Raw genomic sequence first — 14328 nt, 5'->3', positions numbered from 1 at the left:
TCTATCAGGTTCTTATAAACTGTTTCCATAATGTGCTTGCTCACTCTAAAGGAGTTGAGCTTGCGCAGTAGATGGAGACATTGGTTACAAGTTTTAAAAATATAGTCTGTTTCACTGAAATTTAGATTACAATCAATATATGTACCTAAATATTTGAACTTGTCTACTACCTCTACAATTTGTCCCCTAATTATAAGGGGCTGCACAGGGTCCTTTTCATGAAAAACTTGTGGGACAGAGTGTGTTTGAGGGCTGAGTGAGCCACACACACTAGGTCTATGACGTCTGATGAAGGCCAAACTGGCCGAAACGTTTATTAATTAAAGACCACTACTAGGCGACCAAGCCTAATTTTTTGAATCTCCACCACCTTTGGGTGGTGGACCCTGGGGTTTGGGGGTTCTGGGCCTTGGTCTCTTGATGGACAGTGCACCACAGGCCCTCACCTTGGGTGGGGGTTTGTTTTACTCACCTTTTCCTAACCCTAACTGCACATCACTGGTGCACGTTTATATCCTGACGTTTCTTTAAGCCTCAAGTCATTTGCTTTCAAGTCAAAGTCGAGTTGCAAGTTCTTTGTGATATTGTCTAGTCTAAATTCATCAGATACGTGACTCGAGTTCACACCTCTGCTTATCGTCCATGGAAGATTCCATTACATTTGGAGGGGATCCAGATCAATAAACTGATTCAGGGTCAGTTTCAAAAATGTAAAATTTAATCTCCATGAATGGTGAATTATTTCGATTCATAAATGACTAATCTTTATGCAATTTGACCCAATTATGTCAAGTTGGTTCCTCAATTACTCAGAATTTCAACCAGATTAGATCCGGATTGCGCATTTCATTGCTTTTTTTTCCAGAAAATGGGGGAGCCATACATCTGACCTATTGTATGGTTCTTAATGTTGATAGAAATGTTTTCAAAGCCTTTTACGCGTGAATGATCATGATACTATTGATCAGGATCATTGATCAGGAAAAAAGTTTGAAGGTTATGGTGTAGGGGGAAAACTTTGAATCTTCAGGTTTTGCTGGTGCTAATGTTTGAACTGGAGAAATGAAAAGATATTTATGTATATATATATATATATATATCTCACACCTAATCACAAAAGCCAGGTGTACAAAAAGAAATCACATTTATTTAAATGCGTGGCCTGTCCGGCTCCATCTCTCTTTCTGTCTGAATCCAATGGGTTCCTGTGTCACGGTGCCGGTCCAAGCTAGGGTCAGTGAGGTGGCCTCAGTAGCCCCACGTCTACCCGATGGTGACGCCAAAGCCACACTGAAACTTGTTCTTTTTGTGATCAAGAAACGCTCCGAGAGCCAGGGTGAGAGGCAGAAGCAGGCGGCAGTTTCTTCTCCAGCATTGCACCAACAACCCAATTACTGTCCACCGTACCTGCAAAAGGAGAAATGATCCTAAATGGTAGGGATGGGCGATATGGACTAAAAAAAATATCCTGATATTTTATGGTGTTTATCACGATAACGATAAACATCACGATAAATAAAAACATTATAAATAAATAAAATAATTTCCAACTTAGTGTAAACAGGTTCCTTACAAACACAAATAAAACTGAATACATCAACATTAGACACATTAAAAAGGCTACAATAACTGCTGACTCATAGAGCTCATGAGCTGATATTTTATGGAATATATTAGTGCATGTGGATCACTTTATTGGTGTTATTGTAAGTAATTCATTTATTTCCTCATTTAAAATATTATTTTCTAAAAAAAAAAAAGCACATGAAAAGCAAAAATAACTCCAGTGTTTTTACTGCTGCTGAATCTTGTTTCATTTATCTTATGAGTTACATAAAGTTATGGTTGATAAATAACTGATTTCCTATAGTTAAATCAGATCAAGCTGATGATTTAATTATTCAGTATATTAATGTGTAATAATCTCAATAGTTACATTAGTCTAATGAGACCAGATTTGTCTGTGAACATGTGAAATATAATTAAAAAATATTGTGTTTCACAAGTTGGGACGAATGAATAATGACATTAATATTTATGCTAACATTTATTTCACACAATGTGTGACATGTTTAGTTTTTATCCTTCTATACAAGTGTTAAATCTGACCATAAACAATTTTGTGGCTTTATGACAGTAAGACGTGTTGTTTTTATTTGGTCTAATCCTTATATGGAGTGGTTAGCATTAGCTCTTAGCCCAGTCTGTGTGTTGGTGTCTTAGCTTAGCATAGTTAGCTTTAGTTGAGTTTCCAGTTCATAATCGTTGCTACGGGTTCATCTCTGTCCCCGTGTTTGTAGAACTTTATGTGGATCTGATGGAGGAACTAGGATTGGTTCCCTTTGTTGGATGATTGTTTGGTTTTAACCAAGTAGTGGTTCATGATGCATCACAGCACGTCAGCTTCAGGTAGCTGAGACATAGTCTGTGGGTGTGAGAGGGTTGAGGGGGGGGAGCAGCGGTGGTGCACACCGCTGCCGTGGAGGCTTCACTACGGAGCTGCCGTGAACAGCGTTCTGCTCCAGAGAATAATAAGTTGACAACAAACAGGAGCAGATTTTGTCCTGTGGAACAAGGTTTTTATGGACATTCTTGGCTAAATTGAGGGACAAATGGCCCGTGAGCCTTGCTAATTTCAGACATGGGAATTTATCGTTTATATCGTGGGATGCCATATTCTTACCGGTGAGAATATTTTTGACGATATATCATAAACGATAAAATATTGCACATTCCTACTAAACAGTTCTCATCCTGAGGGAGAGTGAGTTTACCTTTAAAAATCAGGTTGGCTTTAGGGACGTCCAGCTGGTTACCCAGAGACGTTAGCGTTTCTTGCTTTTGAGAATTGGCTTCAAACTGAACTCCAACCTGCAACTGGAAACATTCAAACAAACCATTAGAGAAACTATTTAAAAAAATAAGTTACATTTACAAAATGCAATAAAGACAGACTGGAAAAAATGTAAATTGATACACAACCATCACATTAACTCACTTTAGTTTTAATGCTGAATTTGTTTCACTTGAAAACAAATCCTTTTTTAGATTGTCTACATTACCATAATTTAGTTCCACATCTGGACACATTATTTGGGTCCAAATTCTATGCAAATTAATTAATATTTAAAGGTTTAATGGCTGAAGATAGGGAGTAAAATAAAAAAGTCTTATTGAAATCATTTGTGGTTTTGTTCTGCAAAACAAACTGAAAGTTGCATAAAAAAAGACCAGCTGTGGCTTTGTCAACTTCTGCTGAAAAACTTGTACGATACGATCAGATCTACATCAGGTAATAATGGATAATCCAGTATAATATCTATCTATAAAAGCAAGGAACGTCTGTGTGTGAATATCTCCCCGACGCACGGTATGAGTTCGACCTGAAACTTAGTCAACGGGTTCCAAATACCAAAAGTGTGTGCATCTGTTATTTTGGAGTAATTTAGTGTTGCAAAATATTCAAAAGTTCATTTTAAGATTACGACCCTCTCAGTAATGAGCGCGGTATTAAGCGCGCTACTTCTAGTTCCGGGTCATGACGTCACTATGTCGCAGTTTGTTTGGGTTTGAAAAAAAAGGTCAATATTAAAAACACTTTTGTACTGCTAAAAGTTATTTAGGTTAATATTTCATGGTTATTTATCCCAACTTCCTTTAAATTGCGGGTCATGGGGTCCACTTCCTCCGGGGAGGTGGCTGTGCTGAAACATACACCCACCCACCCACCCACACATGGGTGATGCGTGAGAGTGCCATGATGTACATGCTGAATGCACACAGAGCCGTTTAGAGCGAGAGTTGCGACTTTGGTGTTGCAAAACCTTTATTTTTCGTGGTACTTCCGTGTCTCTCCGTTTTAATCTTTTTTCATTGCACGTATGTGTGTGTGTGTGATGGATAACCCAAGGAGGAGATGGAGGTAGACGCACACATTAATAAATCACTAATAAATATTCACATTGTAAAGTTTCTACTAATGGACTGTATTATTATATTTAGTACATTTAAAACTCTCACACTAATTCTGTATTTCAATATTGTTTGAGTTTATAGTGACAATTTGTTTTTTCCAGCAATCTTAATTCAAATTATTGTGCAAAATGTATCCCCCATAAAATGTGAATAGGAACCACAGTAATAGACTCAACTATTGATTAGCTCTCGCCACAAAACTGTGTTTGTCTGATGGATGGGCCACATTAATTAATATTATCAGAATAATGAGCGATCTGAGCATTAACATTAGAATTATAAACAAAAGCCATGAACAATTATTTCAATTATACATTTACTTTAGTTTGTCATTATTGGAAATCGTCATTTTAAATAGATTTGAATCCAAAAGGATATTTGTGTTTATTGTTCACTGTTAACCTTTTATAGTTTTTAATTTGACTATTTAGTATTTATTCCATGTATGCCACATTAACAACTACTAGCCAGTGATTAGAACAAAATTAGTTGATTTGCTTATTAGTTTGTTTTTGTTAATACATTAGCGTAAATTTTGGATAGATATGAAATTATGTATTTAAAACAAAACTCAGTAAATTTAGAATGAAAACTTTAAAGCACGTTGACCTTAATATTAAAATACTTTGCCTGCACAAAAAATTTTGAAAAATCAAGTGATTTTAAAAACAAAAAAATGCTTTAAAAACAGCAATGCAGATACTTAGCAGGCCAAATGCTACTAAAGGAGTAAAATAAAACAAAAAACTAAATATTTATACAAAAAGTACACAAAATGACAGCAGAAAGAAGCAAAAATGCACATGACTACAATAAACATACATTACAGAAAAATACAACAAATAAAAAATATATAAAAATGAGTAAAAACAAAAAACACATTTATCATGTTCATGGCTCATAGAATTAAACCAGATAAATCACACACTTTTACTTTACACCCACAAATAAACCCTTTATAACACTAGAGTACAGAGTATGTACATCTCTATGTACATCCAACCTTCAAACACATACTCATTTGGCCATAATTGGTAACTCTACTTAAGCTCCTCCCACTATATGAATACATACTTCAGACGGGCAGTGGACTAGTAATACATAATACTCAGATAATTACTGGATTAAAGTATTAAACGGACCTCAGCTGTGATTGGAGCATAAACAGACAGTTAATGATTGTTGAAATGGATGGTTTGAGATCCTTGACGTTAATTAATCGTTACATTGTTTAAAATATAATGGTTTGGAAAGCTCTAGTATCGATGCATCCCTAATAATATAATAAACAATGATGGGTGTTTACCTGGTCGTTTGCTTTGTGGTAGTATGTAGCATGTGCTCCTGCTCCTCCCACAGTTAGCGTAGCTACGTAGTTTTCACCTGTAAACATGTGAACCACAACTGCTTTATTAAATGTGTGTGTATTTACCTGTGTATCTGCCCAACAGGGAGGTGACAGTTCCTTCCTCTCCTGGTCTACGATGGTAAACCAGTTCTTCACCCAGAGCCAGAGCTGGCATAATGGTTCACCACCATACCTCAATCACACCAACAATCACTGTTAGCATGCGTTCAATGTTTATGTTACTGTCACTTTAAATAAAACTCAATCCTACCAGAACCAACCACAACATCTGGATTTCCAAAGGTCACCGCAGAGGTGAAGTTTTGACCTGGAAACTCCACGTCACACTGCCAGTTCACGAACTTCTACTGCTGTGTCTACACACACACGCACACAAGTGAGAGTGGGCGGAGCCATATCTGGATGGCTGTGGTAGTTAGAAGGGGTGGAACTATATCTGGATGGCTGTGGTAGTAAGAGGGGGAGGAGCTATGCCTGGATGGCTGTGGTAGTATGAGGGGGATGAACCATACCTGGATGGCTGTGGTAAAAAGAGAGGGCGGAGCTATACCTGGATGGCTGTGGTATTATGAGGGGGAGGAGCTATACCTGGATGGCTGTGGTAGTAAGAGGGAGAGGAGCTATACTTGGATGGCTGTGGTAGTATGAGGGGGATGAACCATACCTGGATGGCTGTGGTAATAAGAGAGGGCGGAGCTATACCTGGATGGCTGTGGTAGTAAGAGGGGGAGGAGCTATACTTGGATGGCTGTGGTAGTATGAGGGGGATGAACCATACCTGGATGGCTGTGGTAATAAGAGAGGGCGGAGCTATACCTGGATGGCTGTGGTAGTAAGAGGGGGCATAGCCATACCTAGATGGCTGTGGTAGTAAGAGGGGGTAGAGCTATACCTGGATGGCTGTGGTAGTAAGAGGGAGAGGAGCTATACTTGGATGGCTGTGGTAGTATGAGGGGGATGAACCATACCTGGATGGCTGTGGTAATAAGAGAGGGCGGAGCTATACCTAGATGGCTGTGGTAGTAAGAGGGGGTAGAGCTATACCTGGATGGCTGTGGTAGTAAGAGGGAGAGGAGCTATACTTGGATGGCTGTGGTAGTATGAGGGGGATGAACCATACCTGGATGGCTGTGGTAATAAGAGAGGGCGGAGCTATACCTGGATGGCTGTGGTAGTAAGAGGGGGAGGAGCTATACTTGGATGGCTGTGGTAGTATGAGGGGGATGAACCATACCTGGATGGCTGTGGTAATAAGAGAGGGCGGAGCTATACCTGGATGGCTGTGGTAGTAAGAGGGGGCATAGCCATACCTAGATGGCTGTGGTAGTAAGAGGGGGTAGAGCTATACCTGGATGGCTGTGGTAGTAAGAGGGAGAGGAGCTATACTTGGATGGCTGTGGTAGTATGAGGGGGATGAACCATACCTGGATGGCTGTGGTAATAAGAGAGGGCGGAGCTATACCTAGATGGCTGTGGTAGTAAGAGGGGGTAGAGCTATACCTGGATGGCTGTGGTAGTATGAGGGGGATGAACCATACCTGGATGGCTGTGGTAATAAGAGAGGGCGGAGCTATACCTGGATGGCTGTGGTAGTATGAGGGGGAGGAGCTATACTTGGATGGCTGTGGTAGTATGAGGGGGATGAACCATACCTGGATGGCTGTGGTAATAAGAGAGGGCGGAGCTATACCTGGATGGCTGTGGTAGTATGAGGGGGAGGAGCTATACTTGGATGGCTGTGGTAGTATGAGAGGGATGAACCATACCTGGATGGCTGTGGTAGTAAGAGGGGGCATAGCCATACCTAGATGGCTGTGGTAGTAAGAGGGGGCGGAACTACACCTAGATGGCTGTGGAAGTGTGGAAGAGGCGGAGCTATACCTGGATGGCTACTTTGGAGCGAATAGCAGTTGAGAGCTGGTGGATGACTTGTGCGTTCAGACTTCCTGTGTTGTCCATGTCTCCGACGATCACAGGAAACGACTGGAACGGAATCACATTAGAGCTGTTTAGTGTAGGGGCCCCCAACGTTGTAATTTTGCTCCCCTAAGGAGCGATGGCGCCCACTACGTTCAATTTTCAGCAACATGGAGGGATTGTCAGTTTTTCCTTTTTCAATTAGTTGTTTGTTTGTTACACACGAACTGCCCCCGATGCTGCCTGTGTGCACCATTCAATATAAACAGTGTAGCTTCATGAAGCTACTCGTCATGTTTCTAAAACTTGCAACGGATCATTCTACATGCATGCGCACGGCTGTGAATACCGTCGAGTTGAAACATGTTCGGGCTTAAAGAGACATTGGTTTCCGTCTAGTCGGACAGGTTCGGGCTGTGTTCTCTCGGGCCGAGTCTTCTTTTCCGGCCAGATTAAAGCTCTACTGTGTGTTAGGGGTGGGAATGTTTAGGCACGTCATGATTCGATTACGATTCGACTTTAAATCAATTATTAATGTATTTTGATGCATGTTTTATTCACAACATATCTGTTGTATTCACTGTGTCCACTCACTGTATAAAGTATATTGTTTGTAATTAGAAAAAAAGTGATACATTACCATTCATTATCCTTTATTAAACTAATGGAAGAAGTATGTAAACTGAAAATGTACAAAGGTAGTAGCAGGCTTCCTTGTAACATAACTAAAATAAAAAAATGATGTATGACATTAGCTTCCATTCATCAGAGATTATTAACCCAGCTTTGATCTGTATCTCTTCTGAGGGGAGCAGGGTGGGAGGGGTCAGAGAGGATGGGTGGGAGGGGTCAGAGAGGATGGTCTGATGGTGGCCCAGGAGAGCTCCTCCTGGATGTGAACACCCAGGAACCTGAAGGACCATACTTTCTCCACCAGGTCACCATTGATGATGAGAAGAGCGTAGTCTACCAGGTTCCTCCTGAAGGTGATGGTGTTGTGTGTTTCTTTTGATTATGTGTAGGGACATTTATTGGGAATAATAAGAGGCTACAGTGAGGATATTTGACCATTTTAGACTGTACTTTAGGTGAAAGAGTGGGAACTGGTGCAGCTGTTGAAGCAGGTTGTGAAGGAGAAAGAGTGACTAGGATAGGTTCAGTAGAGGTAGGTAGACATTGGGCACATCTGCACATATTGAGGTGAACTTCTATATGACCCACATCTCTGCACTGTAAAGTACAACAGCAAATCAACATATCTAAAACAAATAAAAGCAAAATAAGATTTTTAATGGATTTGCATCAAATTTACATGTATTTTTACCCCCAAGATGAGCAGAAAGTTACATTATGACCCTGCCCAAAACAAACAGGAAGTCGGCCATCTTGGGTTAATGGCGTTTTGATATAACTCAACTGCAAAGGTCAAACAGCCTCATAACTGATAAACATGTTGACTGTCTATCCCAAACCTGGGCTCAATGTCAAAATTACCCATCATACTTTGCGTTCTCAGAAGGTGCACATCATAATAGAAAACCACCATAACTCTCATATACAAAATTCAAATAGTCTCATATTTGATACACATAGGTTACCGACCCCGGCCGTCTGATCTTGGTCTTATGAGACCACAGATTAGGAACGTTACACACTACGGACGTGTGTTCAAATCCACACAAATCTTGTGTGCCGCTTTGTTTTTTTGCTAACGACAGGTTCCTTTATAATATTATGGATGCTGAGCACTTGGGAAATCAACAGTATGCAGGTTCATCAGAAAGATTGTTTTGGCACTAAAATGCCTACTTCCTTTGTTTGTGAAGTTCCCAGGATACACGCCTGTGGCTAATACAAAGGGTGAATTCTACAGGATTGCAGGTGAGTACAAATTGTATATTGTATTATTTAAATGACATGCATTGTGCTGCAACCACACAGGTGGGTGAGTAGTTTAATCAGCTCTAATTTGGCAGGGATCCCACATGTTTTGGGCTGTGTGGATGGAACACAAATTCCAAATTGCTCCATCAGAAAATGAGGCAGACTATGTGAATAGGAAATCATTTTACAGCCAGGTAGAACAGTGATCATACTCATTCACATGGAAATTTATTTCTACTTCATTGCAACCCATGTCATCCTCTGCACTATGAAGATCATATGTGATGCCTCCTACCTCATCACCGATGTGGAAGCAAAGTGGCTTGGCTCTGTGCACGACTCCCAAATTTGTCGGGAATGTAGCCTCAGCCACAGATTTGCAAGTGGTAGGAAAAAAAATATTTATACACCGCTGTTCTTGGTCTCCAGTTTAATTGAAGTTCTGCATATCCTTTAAAACAAAAGTCAAATGTACCTACAAAAGTATAGAATAATAAAAAGTATTACATTTGTACACAAGTTTACATAGTGCATTGTCTGCAGTTGGCACCAAATATTTACACGTGCACAACTTTAGAGAAAAAAACAACAACGATTAAACATGATACATGTGCAATAAAAATTAGGTTAAGTACTAAAGACAAAAAAGTGAAAAACTGGATTTTGCTGGATGTTCAACAACTACAAATGCTTCATTGGCTCTAGCAGTGGTGTTTTCCAGACTTAGCTTGTGCAAAAGCAGTGATCAGGTCTTCCATATCTTTATTGAACAAACCTTCTTAGTGATCCTGAGTAAAAAGGGGAAATAAATAAATATAATTTAGTTATACAGTAGATGACGAGACACATCATTCTTTTATAACATATTTACACCACTATGGCACTGTTAAAACAAGTCCAACTTATCCAAGTCAAGTTAAAATCAAATATATGTCATTTAGACTGTTTTGCCTGACATGATACTACTCACTGACTGGCTGCACAGTGCATACACAGAGTTGCTTAGGTAGGAAGTAGGCTACATGACATTTTTTCACACATTCACACAAATACCAATAATTTTGTACCTCTTAGGTCAGCTTGGTCATTTAAACAGTCATTTTTATTTAGATGAAAGTACTGCTCAATTACATTTTGATTTATAGAACGCTGGGATGCATGTTGTCTGACTGTGATACAGTGATGCTAGCCTGTTAGCACAGCAAACTAGTTCCACACATGACACTTACAGTAAGTTAAGGACTGTCACACAGCTAAAGTCACTTTTTACACTCATTGTTGTCCTGCTTTGTTTTCTCCTCTTCAGCACACAGCCTGCATGAGCCGCTCCCTCACTGAGAGACAGGAGGGGAGGGGTTGGCTCAGCAGAGGGGGCCCAGTCGGGAAATTTGCGACAGCACGTTGTCACTGCAACTTGTTAGTTCTCTGGGCTCTTTGTGTCAAATTTGTTTGCCCTCGGGGGGGCCCTGGTGGCTTAGGGGGCCCCAGGCAGCTGCCTGCTTTGCCTAATGGCAAGCTACGCGATAATGAATGTGTCAGTGTCTTTATAACATCGCGGCTTCACACACTTCAAAAAGGAAGAACTTGATCAGACTCAGGATTTCACTCGTTCTTATTTTTATTCTTTCCAGTGACAAGAAAGAATAAAAACCTTTGAACATAAAACACAAGGCAAATAAGTTCATCATTTTCATCAAACAAGGTAAGTACAAATAAACACAATTTCAGGTCACTGATTTGGTAGTTAACTGTATCAAAGGCTTCATGAATCACTGTTAAGTTCAGATTCCTTGCTAGCAATGTTTAGGCTAAGTTAGGAGTTCTCTGAGAGTCTCTGGTATTTTCATGTGGTTTTTGTTTTCCATCAGTAAATTGCTGTCGTATTCCTTTCTGTTGATTCTCATCATTGTTGTTAGTGTGGCTTTGTAGGTCTTTGTAGTCTTTGTATAATCCATTTTATTTTTATTCATGCTTTTATTAAACCTTTAGTTTAAACATGGCTTTTTTTCAAGTTTAAACTTTAAAAGTTTCTTTACCAGAGATTAATTTTTTATTGATATGAATGTTTCATAGGCTTTTTTCCACATGGTCAACATAGACTGTTTTCCAATCCTGTTTCATCAAGTTAGATTTCAAAAATCAAACACTTATCTTTTTTTGTTTTGTTTAATTATCCTAAATTTTATTTGTTTGATCCTTTAAAGTTCTGGATAGTATTTTTTATTAATAATAATTCCATAAGTGAAAATATTGTCTATTAGTGTCTTACTATGAGTAGTTATCCTGGTTGGATGCGTTATTAATAGGTAAAGGCTCATGATCTACATTGAGTTAATAAATGTTGTTGTTTTTTGGGTTTAAAAAAATCAATGTTAAAATCACCACATGTAAAAAAACAGTTTTTTTTTATTATTATTGTTTTGTTTCCATTTCTACAATGATATGTTATTTTTACCCCGTCACAAAAAAACAAACAAACAAACAATAACAATAACAGCAGCGTGATGACCTGATGGAGGAATATATGACTATATAAATATGAGGCACTCTGTCAGGAATATAAACTCCTGATGTTCATAACGTATCGTCGGGGTTCTGTGTAACCCCAGCATTTACCAAGTTTCAGAGATTACTGTTACTGTAAATTTACCCTTTAACAGTTTTAAACAAGGTTTGATTTTTGACAGGTTTGTGTTGAAGCTTCTACTGTTGAAATGTATGACTGAGATTTATCCATCCTTTTTAAAATGATTGAAAAAACTGTTCTTCACTGTAATATTTGTATTGGCTCAGTGTGTTGATGAGAAATATTACAGTTGTGTGTGTGTTTGCTTTAAACTCATCATGGGGAGCAGCTACAGGTTGGACTGGTTTTAACCTCACCCTGAGGACATGAATGTATGTGAGAGGATCACGTAACTTCACACTTTAGCAGGTTAGGACAAGTCAATGTTTTTGGTGTGTGTCACGTCTTTTATTTAGAGGAATGTACACAGGAGTCAGGCTGTGTCGTCACATTAAGATCTTTATTTTACACTCTAAACTCCTTTACCCTGTTGGCCTTTAATCATGTGACTCTTTACACAGATTCTATTGGCTGATCATAACAACAGCTCTAGGTAACGCTCAAGAGAAATATTACACCACATCTCCTTTTTTTCAAAACAAAGAGACAATCTTAATCCTGGAAACGTAAACAAGGTTAGACACTTCTGTGAACTTCCTGTAAAATAAACTAAAGACTTATTACACTTATTAACCAGTCATTTTAACTGGATCCATAGGCAGAGTTTGAGATTCTTGCCGGGGGGTAGCAAAAAATAATTATATATATATATATATACAGAATGTCTCGAGTTTTGCTTCATAAATAAGGAATGAAAACAAATGTATCAATCTAACTGTTTTTATTGTTATTTTTCATTTCTGTAAGATAAGTTTCTAAAGCTGTATTATGGACCTGTCAAAATAAATTGAAAATGCAGCTTGAAATGTTCAGCCCCCACTGTAACTTAAAGAATGAGAGATTAACGAGTTATTATTTATTATATGTTCTACATGATATATCATACAACACTGGATACATGTGCTTTAAAGGTATTTTTTTTGCTTTAGTGACAACTCTAACATCTGAACATTGTTTCCTTATAGAAAACAAAAAAAGGGCAAAATTATTATTTATCTATCTTGGTCTTTTAAATGCTTTTAATCCATATGGATCCTTTTATTCTATCCTACCTGCTGTTTAACTTTGTGATATACAACTGACAGCTAGTCTCTCCCTCCATGTTAACACTAGCATGACCAGGCACATAAACAGTCAGTGTGGCACCAGAGGTTGAAAACACCTTCGCCCACCCTTCCACAAAGCACACACGATAAGCCTTTTCAAACTTTCACTATGGTTCAGTACTTCCTCATCGGGTCAAAGGTCAAGAGGGATAATAGCATAACTGATGGTGTAAACAGAGATTAAGATTGTTTTTCCCTGTTGAAGCATTGATTCTTTGTGCATCTTGTGCACTTTCTTCAAATTTGTAAAATAATAGCTTAATAAAATAATTCATGGACCTGGTTAGTGAATGGTGGACCTCGTGAATTTACCTTTTTAAAGTGAGAACTCAAACAGTCCTTTTCACACTCGGAAATCTTGCTTTACCATAAATAGCAACAATACATTTGATTTATAAGCACAAAAACAATAAAGGTAAATAGTAGTGTTGTAGTGGTCAAGACCGGTCTTGGTCTCGAGACCAAATTTTAAAGGTCTTGGTCTTGTCTCGGACTCTGAAGCATTTTGACTCGGTCTTGTCTCGGACTCGGGATTTTCCGTCAAGACCGTTCGAGACCAGCACTAATTCCTGCTATTTTTAAACTTTTTTATAATGTGATAATAACACGGAGAAGAACGGGATAAAACAATCCTTTATTCATTATTTAATCCACCCTGTATAATGACCACAACCTTCCTTAATGTGACTGAGTGACGTGTGTGACACACTCATACGTGTGTGACTACGGTGTCAGTTTGGACCGCGGAGCGCAAAGGAGATATGAACTAATCACTGGTAAAAATCCCAGTAAAATTCCAGAAAACAATCACCAGTAATAAATATTATCTCCCTGGTAAAGACAATAGCTCTAATAACTGGTAAAATGATAAACTGATGATATTACAGCCTGTGAAGGCTGGATAGGGGACGCACTTACTCTGCTTCTGGGTCCTAGTGCCAGCCGAGCGGTGAAGCCTGTTCCGTTTACCGTGTTTACTGAGGTCCGTGTGTGTTTAATAAGTCTGTGTGTGTTTAATAAGTCTGTGTGTGTTTAATAAGTCTGTGTGTGTTTAATAAGTCAGTGTGTGTTTAATAAGTCAGTGTGTGTTTAATAAGTCTGTGTGTGTTTAATAAGTCTGTGTGTGTTTAATAAGTCTGTATGTGTTTAATAAGTCTGTGTGTGTTTAATAAGTCCGTGTGTGTCCGTGTGAAAGTCTGCATGTTTATGCATCTGTCCATCCACTCTTTTCATTATATCCATGTCTTTTAAGGCTTTATTACATAATGTCGGCTGTAGTCCGGGCCGCCGCCATCTTGGATTATGTCGTCACCAGCGCGTCATCGCCGCAGAGTTGCACTAGCCAGAATGTCTCAAATAACTGTAAAGAGGTCTTATATTAGTCTATTTTA

The 14328-nt window shown here is 38.8% G+C and overlaps 1 long non-coding RNA gene and 1 pseudogene across 1 annotated transcript in view; one reads left to right on the top strand and one right to left on the bottom strand.

Annotated features, from left to right (window-relative positions):
• Window positions 1-1262: 1262 nt before the first annotated feature.
• Window positions 1263-8646, bottom strand: LOC114460055 (mitochondrial import receptor subunit TOM40 homolog; annotated as a pseudogene).
• A 2047-nt stretch (window positions 8647-10693) lies between these two features.
• The window catches only part of LOC114460054 (uncharacterized), a 13404-nt gene continuing 9769 nt past the window's right edge, over window positions 10694-14328 (top strand). Inside the window, exon 1 of the long non-coding RNA XR_003673526.1 lies at window positions 10694-10847. This is a non-coding gene — a long non-coding RNA (uncharacterized LOC114460054). The remainder of the gene's footprint in view (window positions 10848-14328) is intronic.

The sequence above is a fragment of the Gouania willdenowi genome, unplaced genomic scaffold (assembly GCF_900634775.1).
Source record: "Gouania willdenowi unplaced genomic scaffold, fGouWil2.1 scaffold_384_arrow_ctg1, whole genome shotgun sequence".
NCBI classification, from domain to species: Eukaryota; Metazoa; Chordata; class Actinopteri; order Blenniiformes; family Gobiesocidae; genus Gouania; species Gouania willdenowi.
The sequence above is the reverse complement of the archived record's forward strand: the minus strand, read 5'-3'. Positions and strand labels throughout refer to the sequence as shown.